Genomic DNA, 14,135 nt, shown 5'->3' with positions numbered 1-14,135 from the left:
AAGATTTATAGTTTTAAAAGCCTCTTTTAAATGTGCTGCACAAGGCAACTCAAACACAATGCCTTCTTTATTGTGATAATCTTTTCTCATGAAAACATCCCTGTTGTACCATATTATTGGAGAACCAATAAGTTCTTATAATGCACGGTACTCCTTGTGTGTCTGATATGGACTGCGATAGTCTGCCACTTCTGGGAACCTCGTTCACGTACTGTAGGTCAATGAGGTCAATGCCAAGAAAATTATAGCAACAAACATAACCATGCCCCCAGCTGATAAGCAGCCTTCACAAGGACTTTATAGACTCTCAATATGTAATTTCCCTATGTTATTTATTTGCTAGTAACAACAACAAAAAGGTGTCTGAACCTGCAGATAAAGAAGAAATAAAGCCACAGGTTTAATCAGTGCTCTGCACTCTGTGCTTGCACTGTTTGTAGTTCAGCCAGGTGCAGAGTAAAAAGAAAAAAAACAGTTCATATGGACAAGCAATTCAGATTTTATTCAGCATGACAATCCAACATAATCCATCTCATTGTTGATATTTGGATTTTCAATATCCACCATTATTAGCGAGCATATACTGTACAATCTAACTTTATTAAAAAAAACTTTTGCTTTTTTTAACGATTTTTTAAAAGTGTTACAATTCTTTCAGCCAAAAGATAATGTTTAACTCAAATGTTCAGCATTCAATTTTATTTGCCAAACATAATAGAAACAATGATAATAATTCATAGCATTAGGAATAGACAATGAACACCCACATTTGATCGTCCAGTATTTTACAATAATATTTTAAATGTAAATTTAGCAAGAATGTATTCTGGGATTTTAAGGATGAGACTATTTAAAGTGAAAGCCTACAAAATCTTAAATTTTACTTTTGTTTTATAGATCTGATGGACACATCTGATGTAGCTGTTCATTCCTAGTTTTTACTTCACCAGGATAGTTTGGAGAATAGTTTTAAAACAGTTTGGAAGCAAGGTCTATGGCAGTTGCTTTTCACTCCTTTCATTCACTCAATATGATGCATAAATATGAAACACAACACAAAATAACTTAAAACAACAACTTAATAACAATTTGTTATGGACAGGGTCTGCAGTCCGTGTTGGGTCTTCTAGTAGAGCCAATGCGATGCGGTAAGAGCTGGAGGAGACAGGAGGGCTGGTACGGGAAAACACACAGGGGTTTAATGGTGCACAAAATAATAGTGACAGTCCATGAGACATTGAGCGGGGGAGACAAAGAATGGCGTCCATATCGGAGCAGGTCCGAAGGAGGGTCAGGGCACAGTCCAGGAGTCCATCAACAATTAATCCATCCTGGGACGCGACAAGGTTAAAATCCCCGGGAAGGGGGAAAACATGAACAGACAACCGACATGGAGATCCTGGGATAACGGGGCGAGGTCCTCCAGACCCACGGGCTCAGAACACGGGAGGTGTCGGGGATGAGGCCTATGCCCTCAGGAGATGGATGTAGGGTATCCCGGTGCTTGGCGGGCCTCGTGACTTTCGTACTGTAATGTTGAGCCCCGAGGACTGGAGGAGCTAGGCTTTAAATAGCGGTAGACATAACAGGCCACACCTGGGGAACATACTGTAACAACAATCACGGAACTAATGACAGGAGTAGTGGAGTGCCCTCTAGGGGAGGACTGTCGGCCGTGACAAAATTATTTGCTCACTGTAGCCCATGAAATAAGGATCAGTTGCAGAAGTCAATTGCCCTTTTCAACTGTAAACATCTTAATTAATCAATGCTAACTTAACTTAATACGGACATCTGTAATAAGATTAAATTACATAACTTACAGTATACACTATACTTTATAACTAACTGAACTGCAAGAATATCAATAGTAGTTAATTTTTTTGTTTTAATTTATGATAGGATTTCTGGAGTTAACACTAAAGCTAACTTACTAAATGAGAAAATAAGGAAGCTGAGACACATTATATATATAAAGCTAAAAAGCAGTTTATAAATACAGCATTTTAAATCTGTGTAAATTATATCATTCCTTATGAATTAATGTGTTTGGAAAACACCTGTTTCTATACAATTTGGCTCCATTATGACAGCTACAGTATGTTAATATGAATGTATTAAACCCATTTCCCAGAAATAAATAATCTCCTTTTTAGAGTATATTTGCATAAATACATGTGCAATGGAGCTCTGCTGTAAAGCTGAGATAATTAGCAAAAACAAAGAAGAAGTACTCAAAGCAATATTTTGAACACCTTGACTCTCCAGATTCTCAAATGCATTATTTTATGAATGCACTTACCAAGGTATTTACAAGCACGTAAACGACTAGATGGTTGAGTGACTAAATAAATAAAGTTTAATGCTCCAACATACCATATAAATCAATTAATATAAGTTTCTGTGACATATCAAACACTGATAGAACTGTTGCCTCACTAAAGCCTTAAAAGACTATGAAAACTGTTTTGGAAGGAAGTGTAGCTATAAATCATGGCTTACATATCAAGACTACAGAAGTGCCTCAATCAGAGAAATTAGAAAAGCTACTGTAAATACACCACTGTTCTCAAAACACATAACCTAAAATGGCGTTGCACAGTAGACCATTAAATGCTGATAAATGTTTTTGAAAAGTCTTTCCATCGTAGTCAATTGGTCCTGCTGTATACTGTATCTAAAATGCTAGTATCTATAACTTAAAATACTCAAAAAGCAGTGAAATGTATTTACAGAATGCTTCAAATGAATTTCATTTTTAAAACCCCAGTTTAAATTGTTAGATACTATATAAAATACAACATTATGAAGAAATTCTGAAGTTGCTTTGTTGGACACTGAAGTTTGACCTTTTCTGCTCTGTGCACTACTTTGTATTTTCAGTATGTAGACTGTTGTTACTGTGCATTCTTGGATTTTACTATGAATCAGTTGAACTGATACAATCAAGGTACAAATTGGGAGTCGTGTTACTGTACTGTATATACAGAACCAGTCAAACGTTTGAGTACACCTCCTTGAAACCAGGTTTTTCATGATTATCTGTGCTTTTAAACTGTATAAATGTAAACTTGATTATTATGTAAACTTGACTATTTAATGATGTGTGTAGTTTTTCATTTTCAATAAAATGAACACCCAAAGCAAGCGGATTTCAGTCTGAAGCCCAGGTTAGTTAAAAGTCAGAAATGTGTATTACAGTACATGGTGTTAGAACACTAAAAGAAGTTTAAAATTGTCTTTGTTAGATGTTCTCAAAGTCAACTAGCATGTTACCTCATTTACCTTTTGTCAAATGTTTGACTGGTATTGTTCCTTACTATATATTGTTTTGTTTTTTTGTTTGGTAAATCTATCTAGCACCATTGTTGTAGAACTACAACAGCAATGAAGCAAATTTTTGGGCTTATAAGCATGCATTGTAAAAGGGCTGTAGAGGGAGATAAAATGTTAGTTCTTGTCTTCATCACATTCTCCAGAATTCAACAGGACGTTGGAGGACAATCTGCTGGGCAACAGCTAAAACCAGAAAACAGAGGCTTCTCAGCTGACAACCTCTGCTGTGCAAAATCCTAGCAGAACCTCTGCTGTATGTAGCACCATAGAGGAGAGAGGAGAGAGCAAACAAGGGAATGACAGATGAGCCTGTGGATACTAGAAGTGAGGTTGGGAAAAGAGTTTGGATTTTGGAAAAGAGACTTATTTGTGACAGCTAGCAAGTAGCTTAGCTGTTCAACTCCTTGTAGAGAGGGCAAGAGATATTCAGAACCCTAAAAAAAGCTAGGTTTGTGTTTTGGTTTAATGTCCACACACTGCATAGCAAAGAGCATCATTTTTATCTTATAACTGCACGATTGTATTTGTTTTGCTCTGACCTGCATATTAAGGATTCCTGAAATGTCCCTCCCTCACAGGATACACCACAATGTTTTACATCTGTGTTTGAAACCATCAAAGCTAACGTGTTTGTTTTCTGGCAATGAAGGTCATGGCAGTAGAGTGCTGACATTTCTCTGTTAGTATAGCTCTGTTTGTCTAAGTTATTGAGACTATTATACTTATATTCATGTTTAATGTTTATGCATTTGGAAGTTCACAGTTATATTACTGTAGTGCAGGGTGATTCCATTAGCTGCAGAATACCCAGACTACTGATTTTTCTACTTGTTAATGATTTCTTTTATGTTACATATTTTCAGATCCCAGGAAGCTTATCATTTTTTGATGCTTTTTTCTTTTAATTGCAGCTTATAATGTTATTATCCTGTAACATGCATGGATTGAATTCATCCATCGAACAAACTAAATGTTTTCATTTTTTATTTGGTAAGAACATTAAGATTGAGGCTTCAGGAGAGTCTGCTAATGTTCACACATTTAAAAATTATTTTCCCAGATTTAAAAATGCTTTTTAATGCATTCTTAAATGCTTCCAAACCTTTACAGATCTACAGTACAGTAGCTACAGTTTGTAGTAGTATTGCATAGCAATTGTGAAACAATGGAGTTGAATATTTAATTGATCTGACACAAAATATGCTCTTGCATTTATTATATTTTGTTTTTTAACATTGCTGCAGCACATTACTTCCAAGATATATTTTCAGTCTTCATATCTGATCATACTCTTCATCTGTGCTCTTGCGATTTGCTACCCTGAATCTCTTGTGCTAATCCTACTTCAGAATAAGTCCCATTCCAAAGAAACTCTCTTGGGGTTTGAAAAATGTTTTAAGATCACTATAATCCTGAAATTCTTTAAGAGAGGTTATGAAAAGCTTTATTAGAGGCTGCGGCATTGATTTGCTTCTAAGATGAACAAAAAATTACAATGTGTGGATTACTGTTAGAAACCATAGCTCTACAGCTGGAAAAAGAAAAATGAAAGCAACTTCCAGATGAGTAACGCAAGACATTAGGCCAGTCTGGAAAGTGATAATAAATACCCTAGAAAAGATGGGGCAGAATTCATAATATACAAGACCACTCTATAATGGTGTTCAGACAGTCATTCCAAGGTTTTCCCTTTTCTATGTTTTTCAGACCTTTATCATCCATGAAGTGCCACAAGAAACTGCACCCTCTCATCCAGAAAGCGAGCTACTGTAATTATTTAAATAGGCACAATTAAGTATCTAGTTGTGACTTTATATGTTTTTTATCATTCTTCTTTATTTGGGATTGCAAACTAGACAATCTGGCTGGGGATCCTGATTGGGATGCATCCGGGGATAATACTTTGTTGTCATCTGGTCTAAACACACTAGCTGATTCATTTTAAATCTGTACGTAAAACTCAAAATGATTGCTCCCAGCCCTTTCTTTCATGGACTTAGGGCTTTTCCTTGTACCCACCACAATGTTTTTAGAGTCTACTGTGATAGACAGCTCTTGTGTAAATGTAATAATACTTACAGTATGACTAATAAGCTTTTGGAGATGATTGTGTTGCTGATCCCTCAACAGCTCCTCTCAATGAAGATTGCCAAGTTACTATCAATTGTGAGACTCAAGTCTTTTGGTTACAGGTCTAATTGCTGCCAAGAAATCTATTTTGTAAGGTTGGACAAAGACTGAGATACCCTTGGGTCTCCTTGGTTACATTAATTTACACTAATTATTCATATGGAAAAATGTACAGCAAGGTTATGTTTTATTAGTCCTGAAAGGATGATAACATGGCCATGAAAATCTCTGGCCTATCCAGATTTTGTTTGATTAGCAAGCTCATGTCTTGTTTTTTCATGTGGTCTCCCATCATTTGTAGGTTTCTGTTACTTTTAAACTGGACTGTTTTGTTTTTGTTTTAAACATTTCAGAATTCTTAACTTAGAAATAAAGTCATTTTCCCGACAAACATATGTAAACCACCTCGTAAAGCAAGGTGGACTATGATTAAATGTCACACTCTAAACTTGACCCTCAAAAATCCTCAAAGCAGGGTAGTTTTGTGGCCAGCTGGTTTGTGTACCTCCTGCATATTAAATAAATGAAACAGCTTGTGACTCCTATAAGATGCTTCCTTCACAGTAGGAAAATGCAGTCCAATAACAATGTGCAGTCAATAACTGCTAGGATACAGGGGAAAGCATGTATTGTCATACACTAGATTAGCCTGTTGATTTTTTTTTTATTGAACTGCAGAAAAAGATATTTAAAAGCCAACAAAGATACTGAAAGATAATGCAGCTACTTCTTCTTCCTCTACCGCAGGCAAGGAAGACTTAAGTCTGCTTTTCATTCTGAAGGAAAGTAGTAATCACGCTGTACCATGTAGTTATCATAATCAATATATCAGGTTTAGTAGAGGAATGAAGGACTTAACTGGAAAGAAAAATCATGCAAATGTGCTTCAAATGCCACAAATTTCCTTACATTCCTGAAGGTAGAACAACATGAAAGAATAGGAAATGTTAATTCAGCATACTAAACAGTCTAGAGCAGACTTCAGTTACAATGTAGGGTTCAATTATAAAACAAAAATAGAAAGTGAAATGAGTTTAGTAAATACTAGTGTAATTTATACTGTTCCAGTAATGAGCATGTTCAAACACAGATTTGTGCTTCTTATAAATAGAATATTTAATACTCACTGATAATGTTATTCCATTTTTGTACCATACAGTGTCTACCAATTGTGAACGTTGTCACAAACTATATCCAAATATAATTGTAATGTCAATATGTAACGGTCAGATATCCCTTCATCTGTTGCTGAAGTTGTAACTTACCTTGAAAATGAAGAAAGGGTGTGTTAATACACTTGAAATAAAATAGAACAAAGACAGAAAAGACAGCCAGTACATATAAAGTCGTAGTTTGCATCTAAAGGTTTACTGTTTTATATCATATTTTTTCTTATATAGATCATAATAGAAATCCTTTTTGAAAGAAATCATGCAGATGTTTCAATCTTTTGATTTTAACAGTCTGATGAAAATGAAAAAGCACTTATTAATTATTTAGTACATTAGCATCATGTATTATTGCTGTAAATATTCTTTACCTTGCGGTTTACCTTGTAAAATAAAAAAAAAACACGATTGTGAGAAGGCTAATGGTACAGTATTTCTGCCCATTTACATACCTTGATTTAACGCGCATAATATAATATGAGTAGATAATTATCAAATATTCATTTAATTTGAATTAGACACATTTTACAAGGTGTGTAATACTCCTTTAGGCATCTTCATCACAATTGATCTTGATTCAAGAGCTCTGTAAGAAATCTCAAATGCAAATATGTTGTAAGCCTCCAGAAGTCACTGAGGTACTAAAACATACTTTTTTGTTAAAACACACTAAGATGGTATGTAAAAGCAACTCATTGTTGGGATGATTTTGATGATTCTCTTTAAATACTTCATGAAAGTATGAAAACTATTTGAAATAAGAACTTTAACAATGTGGACAAAAATAATAATATCATTCCTTATCCTCTGATGTTACCTAAATAACTGCTACCAATAGGTTTTCACATTTGTATAAAGTATGCAGAAAATCAAACTGGTAATGCAGTGATTGGTCTGGGGGGGGGGGGGTTGAACACTTACTGTACAAGAAAGTACAGTAGTTCATTAGAGAAGCAGTGTACCTGAAGGTACCTGGCTGTTACAGCATACCAAAGAGAACATGGTGTAAATTGAGAAAAGCTTCCATTTTTAATTAACCTGGGAGAGAAAGGAAATCAATGTATACTACAGTTTTAGATTAGGAGGAAAGGAGCAGGTCAGCAGAGGTGTCAGGAAGAGATGAGAGAAAGGCTTGCCTTGTCATAAAAGGTAAATCCTACAACTATTTAAAGCAGAAAGACATATGCACAGTAAAACAAGGCGAGGCTATGCCCTGCATTATTACCACAGAACAATATTCATATCGTCGAGCCTTTGTAAAGGACATGGGTGTAGCATGCTTGATAAGGATAATACAATTAAACATACAAAGAAATTCAAAGTTCATTTGAAAATAAATTGCCCTTTATAACTTCAGGGATTTCTTAACCCCATGTAAATAAAACTTTTTTTGATCTGAAAGACATGAATACACACACCACATGCTGTATACTGTATATTGCTACAGTTATTGCAAGTAGCTTTGGAGATGTCTGAGGAATCTTAGGACAATGATCAAAGATCTACCCTAATGTCAAGATTTAGCGAGTTCTCAGGAGCTTCAAAACAATAAAGGAACTGAAGAGTCTACTGAGTCAGACCGGGTCTGAGACACTGATCAAAGGAATTATTTGGTGTACCTTGGTTGATTATGTTCCAAGTAAATGATTGAGAACAGTTGAGTAATAGAGGTTAAAATAGGCAGGTAGTCAGAGAAAGAGAGGAAGGACATGAGAGAAAGGACAGCAAGACAAGAGAGGAGGAGATGAGACAGTGCCAAGTGGGAAGTCATTGTTCCAATCAGTCTTGAAGACCAGTTTCAAGTTAAGAATTCTAACCCTGTTAAGTGAGGTTCTCCTTGTTAGTGGATGTATTTTTAGAATAGTAAGATAGATGTCCCATTCATTTTGTAGCATCCAGGTATAAGAGAGATTTAACTGTAGGTTGTTTTCTATTTGGTGGATTTGGTTTCTCAATTTTCATTTCCCATTGGCCTTTACCAATCCATGGCCATCATTCTGCTCCCATCCCCTCTGATAGCTGATGTGTGGTGAGCATACTGTGTGCTCTAAGCTGCAATCACATCATCCAGGTGGGTTCTGCACATTGGTGGTGGTGGAGGGGAGTCCCCATTACCTGTAAAGCGCTTTGAGAGAAAAGCACTATATACTGTAAGTGTAAGGAATTATTATTAGCAATTTGGTTTCTCTCTATTTCTGGGCCAGTTAGATGTTAAATAGGGTTAAAATACTTCGTAGGATTTGGTCAGGACATAGGCCCTTGAGACACCTTGTTTGTACTGTAAATAGTGTAACCTATGCGTTGTATGTTAATGTTGTGTGCTGTTTATATTTTGTGTTCAATCATTATTAATAAATATTTGTTTAATCCAGTTTGCCTGATTTATTGCCATTTTATCAACACTGTGCCAGAGAACAAAGAACTCAGGTGCCTCTAATTATACCAACTGCTCGGGTATATTCTTGACATAATCTTTACCATTTGAGGGTAATGATTATTACTTTTAATTATTGATTATCCTGTATGGTATATTTCCTGGTATTCTCTATTTTTTAACCAGTATTTATAACAATATTACTTAGAACAAACTGTTTTTTTTACCAGTTAGATTGAAAACTTCATATTTCACATCTTTTCCTCAAAGAATAATCAAAGTAATAAGTTTATTATATTGCATACAACATTTTGGAGAATAGGATATAAGAAAGTTTCACATATTCTAAATTTGAGAACATTCAGACAAGGTGAAACTACTTGTTTGTTTGTTTTTTTGCAGCTTGACTAAACTGCTCTAGATATCCTTCACATATTTCTATCTGTCCCTCTAGGCACTATTTGTTCTAGCCTGATGCTAAGATTGCAACACATTATTTTGTATCTAGGTAATCCAGTTTTTGTAGGTACTGCAGTAAATCTTTGGTTTAAGTAAATTGGTGGGATCTTGACAACACTGTGAATATACAGCTGCCTTCATGAGAACTACAAGAATAACAACAATATTTTTTAGAAATATAAAATTAAGCCTTTTGACCTTTTTATCATTCCTACAATGCCTTATGTTAAAGATAACTGCACTCTGAAAAAAAGAGAATGGTGTGCATTTGATATTCAAGTGGAGGAAATCATACAGTATATGTACCAGTTAAATAAATGTTGTGTGACTAATATACAGTATAGAAGATATATCACATGATAAAGTACATTACTAAAAATACTACTACTGAAAAGAAATCACTACAATGCAGGTGCAATACATTAAATGTATTAAAGCAGTTTCACAATGCACTCCCTACTAAAATGACTACTTAGATATACTCTACACTCTCACAAAGACATACTGTAAAAATGCCAGCAACCACACATTTGGATGGGGGTGGTATTACTAATTTTTCTCCTGGCTCACTAAATGTCTTGGATTCCCTGAAGAGAAAAACAAGTCATTATTACTTTCGTGCTACCCAAGGTAATACCAACGTTATCTCTAGTGGAAAAGAAGTCAGAAATGTAAACTCCTTTTCACATGAAAGCTTTAGACTTGATAACATAAAAAGCTGGCAGTTCTTCACAAAAAATCTTTTCTGCCTTTTGTTGCTATGATTTTGATTCTTGGAAAAATTGATTTTAAATGACAATTTTTTGTATACTGTATGTTTCATATGTTCTGTATATAGAAAGTTGACGCTACTAAATGAGTAAGAAGTTAAAATCCGAGAATCTCATCCAGATATTTCGTGATTGAAGGCAGGTTCTGTCATGTTCCAGATCCCCACAACAGATGTAAATTATAATTTTAGAACTCCTTATTCATATAGTAAGTGTTCACACTCCACATATACAATCCACAAAACACTTTTTTTTTAATCATAGCTGATTAGAAGAAGAGTAAACTATTTATTAGTTGACTACCTTCACGTAAAAGACATTAACAGGATTAGAACACACTTTTGTTTGTTTCCTCTTATTGGCAGTGACATTGAACCTGTCAGTCACATCTGTGACACTCTAGTAAGTCCTTCTAGCAAGTAAGGTAGTGTGTTTAATGCTGGCTAATTGTTTCTTGAAACATCAGTGGGATAAATGCAGGCATTATGTAGAATGGCATGTAATAAGAACAATGTCAGAACCCGAAGCTAATGTTGTATAATAAGGATTATGTAAATTTCTGCACAGTAAAAAAGCTTTCTGTAACACAGATTCCTTTCTAGTTTGACAACGTAATTACTTCTAAACGTTAAATTGCTTCAAGACAGTCAGATAAGGGATTTAAAAAAAACTTCTGGATTTTGTTGTTAGAGTAAAACTAAAACTGAAGGATTCCCTGAGAAAAGGAGTTTAAATGTATCTGTTGTCATAGAATAAGTATACAAGTAGGTTCTAATAATTATCAGGTCAATAGATTGTAATAATCTTGCAAATGCTTTGCTACTGTAGGTTGAAGTGCAGGCGAATACTAAATGGATACAACAATGGGTTTAATGACTAGAGCTCTGAGTACTTCAGTACTTACCCTCACAGTTTCTTACTGTATAATCCTTTTGTTTCCTGAGCAATAATAAGTTCTTTTGTGACTGAAATACCATTTTTTTCCCTCAACATTTCTACTGAAAACAAATGCATCAGGTTAATTTAATCAGTTAGAGCTGCATTCACAGATGTGTGTGTGGGGGGGACAAAAAAAAGAGGTGAGATCAAACCTGGAACCATTGCAATGCTCATAGCAGAAGTGACGCAAGAACCATCATTCTTGAACGGCATCCAGCAGGTGAACAGATGGCAGCAGTATCATGCTGAACACCATTACTAAACCAGAAGAACCTTGGCTTTAAAAAAAAATGTGAATTGAAAAATGTTCTTAGTGTCATAAAGGGAAATCTGTTGATGACTGAGAACCCCAGAGTGTATATTTTGTCATGTTGCTTACATATCCTCTCGCAAAACAGACACAATCTCCATGTATACCAGGTGCCCCCTCATCAGTCTGTATCGTGTTATTCCACACAACCTTGACAGTTCAAAGAGATTTTTTTCTGAAAATAACTATTTCCTGATATAACTTTCCAAAAGATGGCAGAAATGATGTTGTTGTGGTTAAGACAACACTGCTTTTCTCAAATTCCCAAGGCTGGAAAAGGAAACAGGGAACTGAAAGACAGGTCATAAATGCAGATCAGTGAGCAGCTTAGATCTTTGACCCTGTGTTGCAGCTCCACTGACTGTCACTGAAGGACAATATAGATGAGGAAAAAGAATCTGTGCTCATTGACTCAAAGGCCTGTGGAATTCACTTCTGCTCGGTGGTAAGAGTTCATTCAAACTCAGTCATGCAGATGGCGCACAGCATATGTCACTAGTTTATCCAATAGCTGGTGACAGGTCTGATTGCGAGAGGCTACCTCTACCACTATTGATGAGATACGTACAATTACGCTTTTGTAGGATTTTGCAAAAACAGAGACCAAATCCTGCTTTTACAAAAGATAGGAAGATTACCTTCAAGTAAGCATTCCCAGACAACCTGTAAACTGCTCTGTAATTTCACTTATCTGATGAACAATATGATAAATCAATAAAGAAGAAATATAAAGTAGGAAGCATTAGAAGGATGACTGCCTTAGAGATTTTGTAAAAGAAAAAGTTGTAATGTTCTTTTGTTATACCAAAAAATCAAAAATCTTATTCTAGTCAGACGGACAGGCTATACAGCAATGAATGGAGCAAGCTGTGCAGAATGTCTCTTGGAAAGTTACTTTTTTAAAGTCATTATTAAAGTTGTCTAACAATGATGGCACAAAGGCTAATCCTATCAAAACAGGTTTATTATGGAACCTGCAATGTTAAACAGCTATGGTTATCAATGCTGACAGCAAATCATTACAGTACAGTGATGATGAATTAGAAAACAGAAAATGCAATTTGTTTGTTTTAACACCCTAATGATTCCATGTATTGTATAAAACATTATAAGAGATTCATGAAGCATAACTCTCCGTGGACCTAGAAATAAAAATAAAAGATGATATTACTTTCTGTGCTAACTGAAGTATAGTGCTACCAAGCAAACCATCCTTAAAAATAAGAGATCAAAAGATATGCAATGTGTTACAAAAAGTTTCCACATAATAGAGTAATTCAATTCTCACAAGCTTGCTCAAGGAAAAAAGTCAAACCTAATTAAATTTAAATAAGAGTCTAAAAATGGTAAAAAGGAAGGAAATGTCACTACAGGCAATCTGATTATATTCTGCATATTAGAAATATTTAAAATATAAATTACCACAGGACAGGATGCCAAATGCCTTTCAAAAAGCATTTCCTCATGGTATTTTCATAAAAGTACTGCAACTTTCCTGACTCATCATATTTTTACTGTAAGTAATATTCTCATCAGAGCATTTCTGGACAATTTCTAGCATTTACATTTGTTTTGATCATTTATAATTAATAAGACAATATCCCCACAGTTTTTCTGTACTTGCACAGGATTACTAATACTACGGCTGACTTCTGTAGAAAACTATCCTTTAAAAACAAAGTGACAGAAAACAGACTCTCTGAATTAAAATTATTTTACAAGGATTCCAACAATTTATTTTGATTGACTGAGACTGCATTAGCAAGACAAAATTATATGAAACTAGACCACTACAGTATATCCAAAATGGTAATCTTCAATTTATTTTACTGCTATGTAAGATCTTGTAACTTTCTTTGCTGTTCTTAGAATATTTTAACAGATTATGGACTCATTGTGTAACAATTAGTTGCGGTATTGCAGGCATATTTCTCTATAAGTAAGTTTTTTCTTACAATCCAAATCTTACAAATCACAGTCTCTTTAACATCTGTTAGATTTAAAGGTACAAGCAGCACAAAAAATGTTATATTTATATACTTATAATATTTATTTATATATTTATAATATTTTATATTTATATTATACAGTACATTATATATATATGACCTTCTACAGAAAATACAGTGCCTTGCAAAAGTATTCACCCTCTTCCTGAATGCTGTCAAGTGTTGTTGAATTAAAAATAAATTGAATACACATTTTTTAAGTTAATATTTTAAATCAAAACCTGCTCAAACTGAACACTTTTATGGGTTAAATAAGTTAAATGTCAGGGAAAAGTACAAGAAAAGAAAACTAGAATGTTTACTGCAGAAGTATTTGGCCCCAGCAACAACCACTGTTGTAAATCAACAATCACGTCTTGCAGCTGTGAAATAAAAGCTTCTACTAACTTTGCACACCAGGGTGGAACATTTTTTTTCCCCATTCATCTTTATATACTTGCTCAAGCTATCAGGTTTGTTGAGGACAGCAATTTTCAAAAGTCTTGCCTGAGACATGCTCTCAAATTCAAATCAAGACTTTTATCCTTTCAAGCACATTCAAAAATATCCAAAACATGTGTATATAGCATTTGTAATTGAGTAAATTGGGGTGCCATTGGAAGGGGGTAAATACGTTTACTAGATACTGTATATCCAGCT

This window comes from Atractosteus spatula, chromosome 4 (genome assembly GCF_055471065.1).
Source record: "Atractosteus spatula isolate fAtrSpa1 chromosome 4, fAtrSpa1.hap1, whole genome shotgun sequence".
NCBI classification, from domain to species: Eukaryota; Metazoa; Chordata; class Actinopteri; order Semionotiformes; family Lepisosteidae; genus Atractosteus; species Atractosteus spatula.
Note: the sequence above shows the minus strand (reverse complement) of the source record.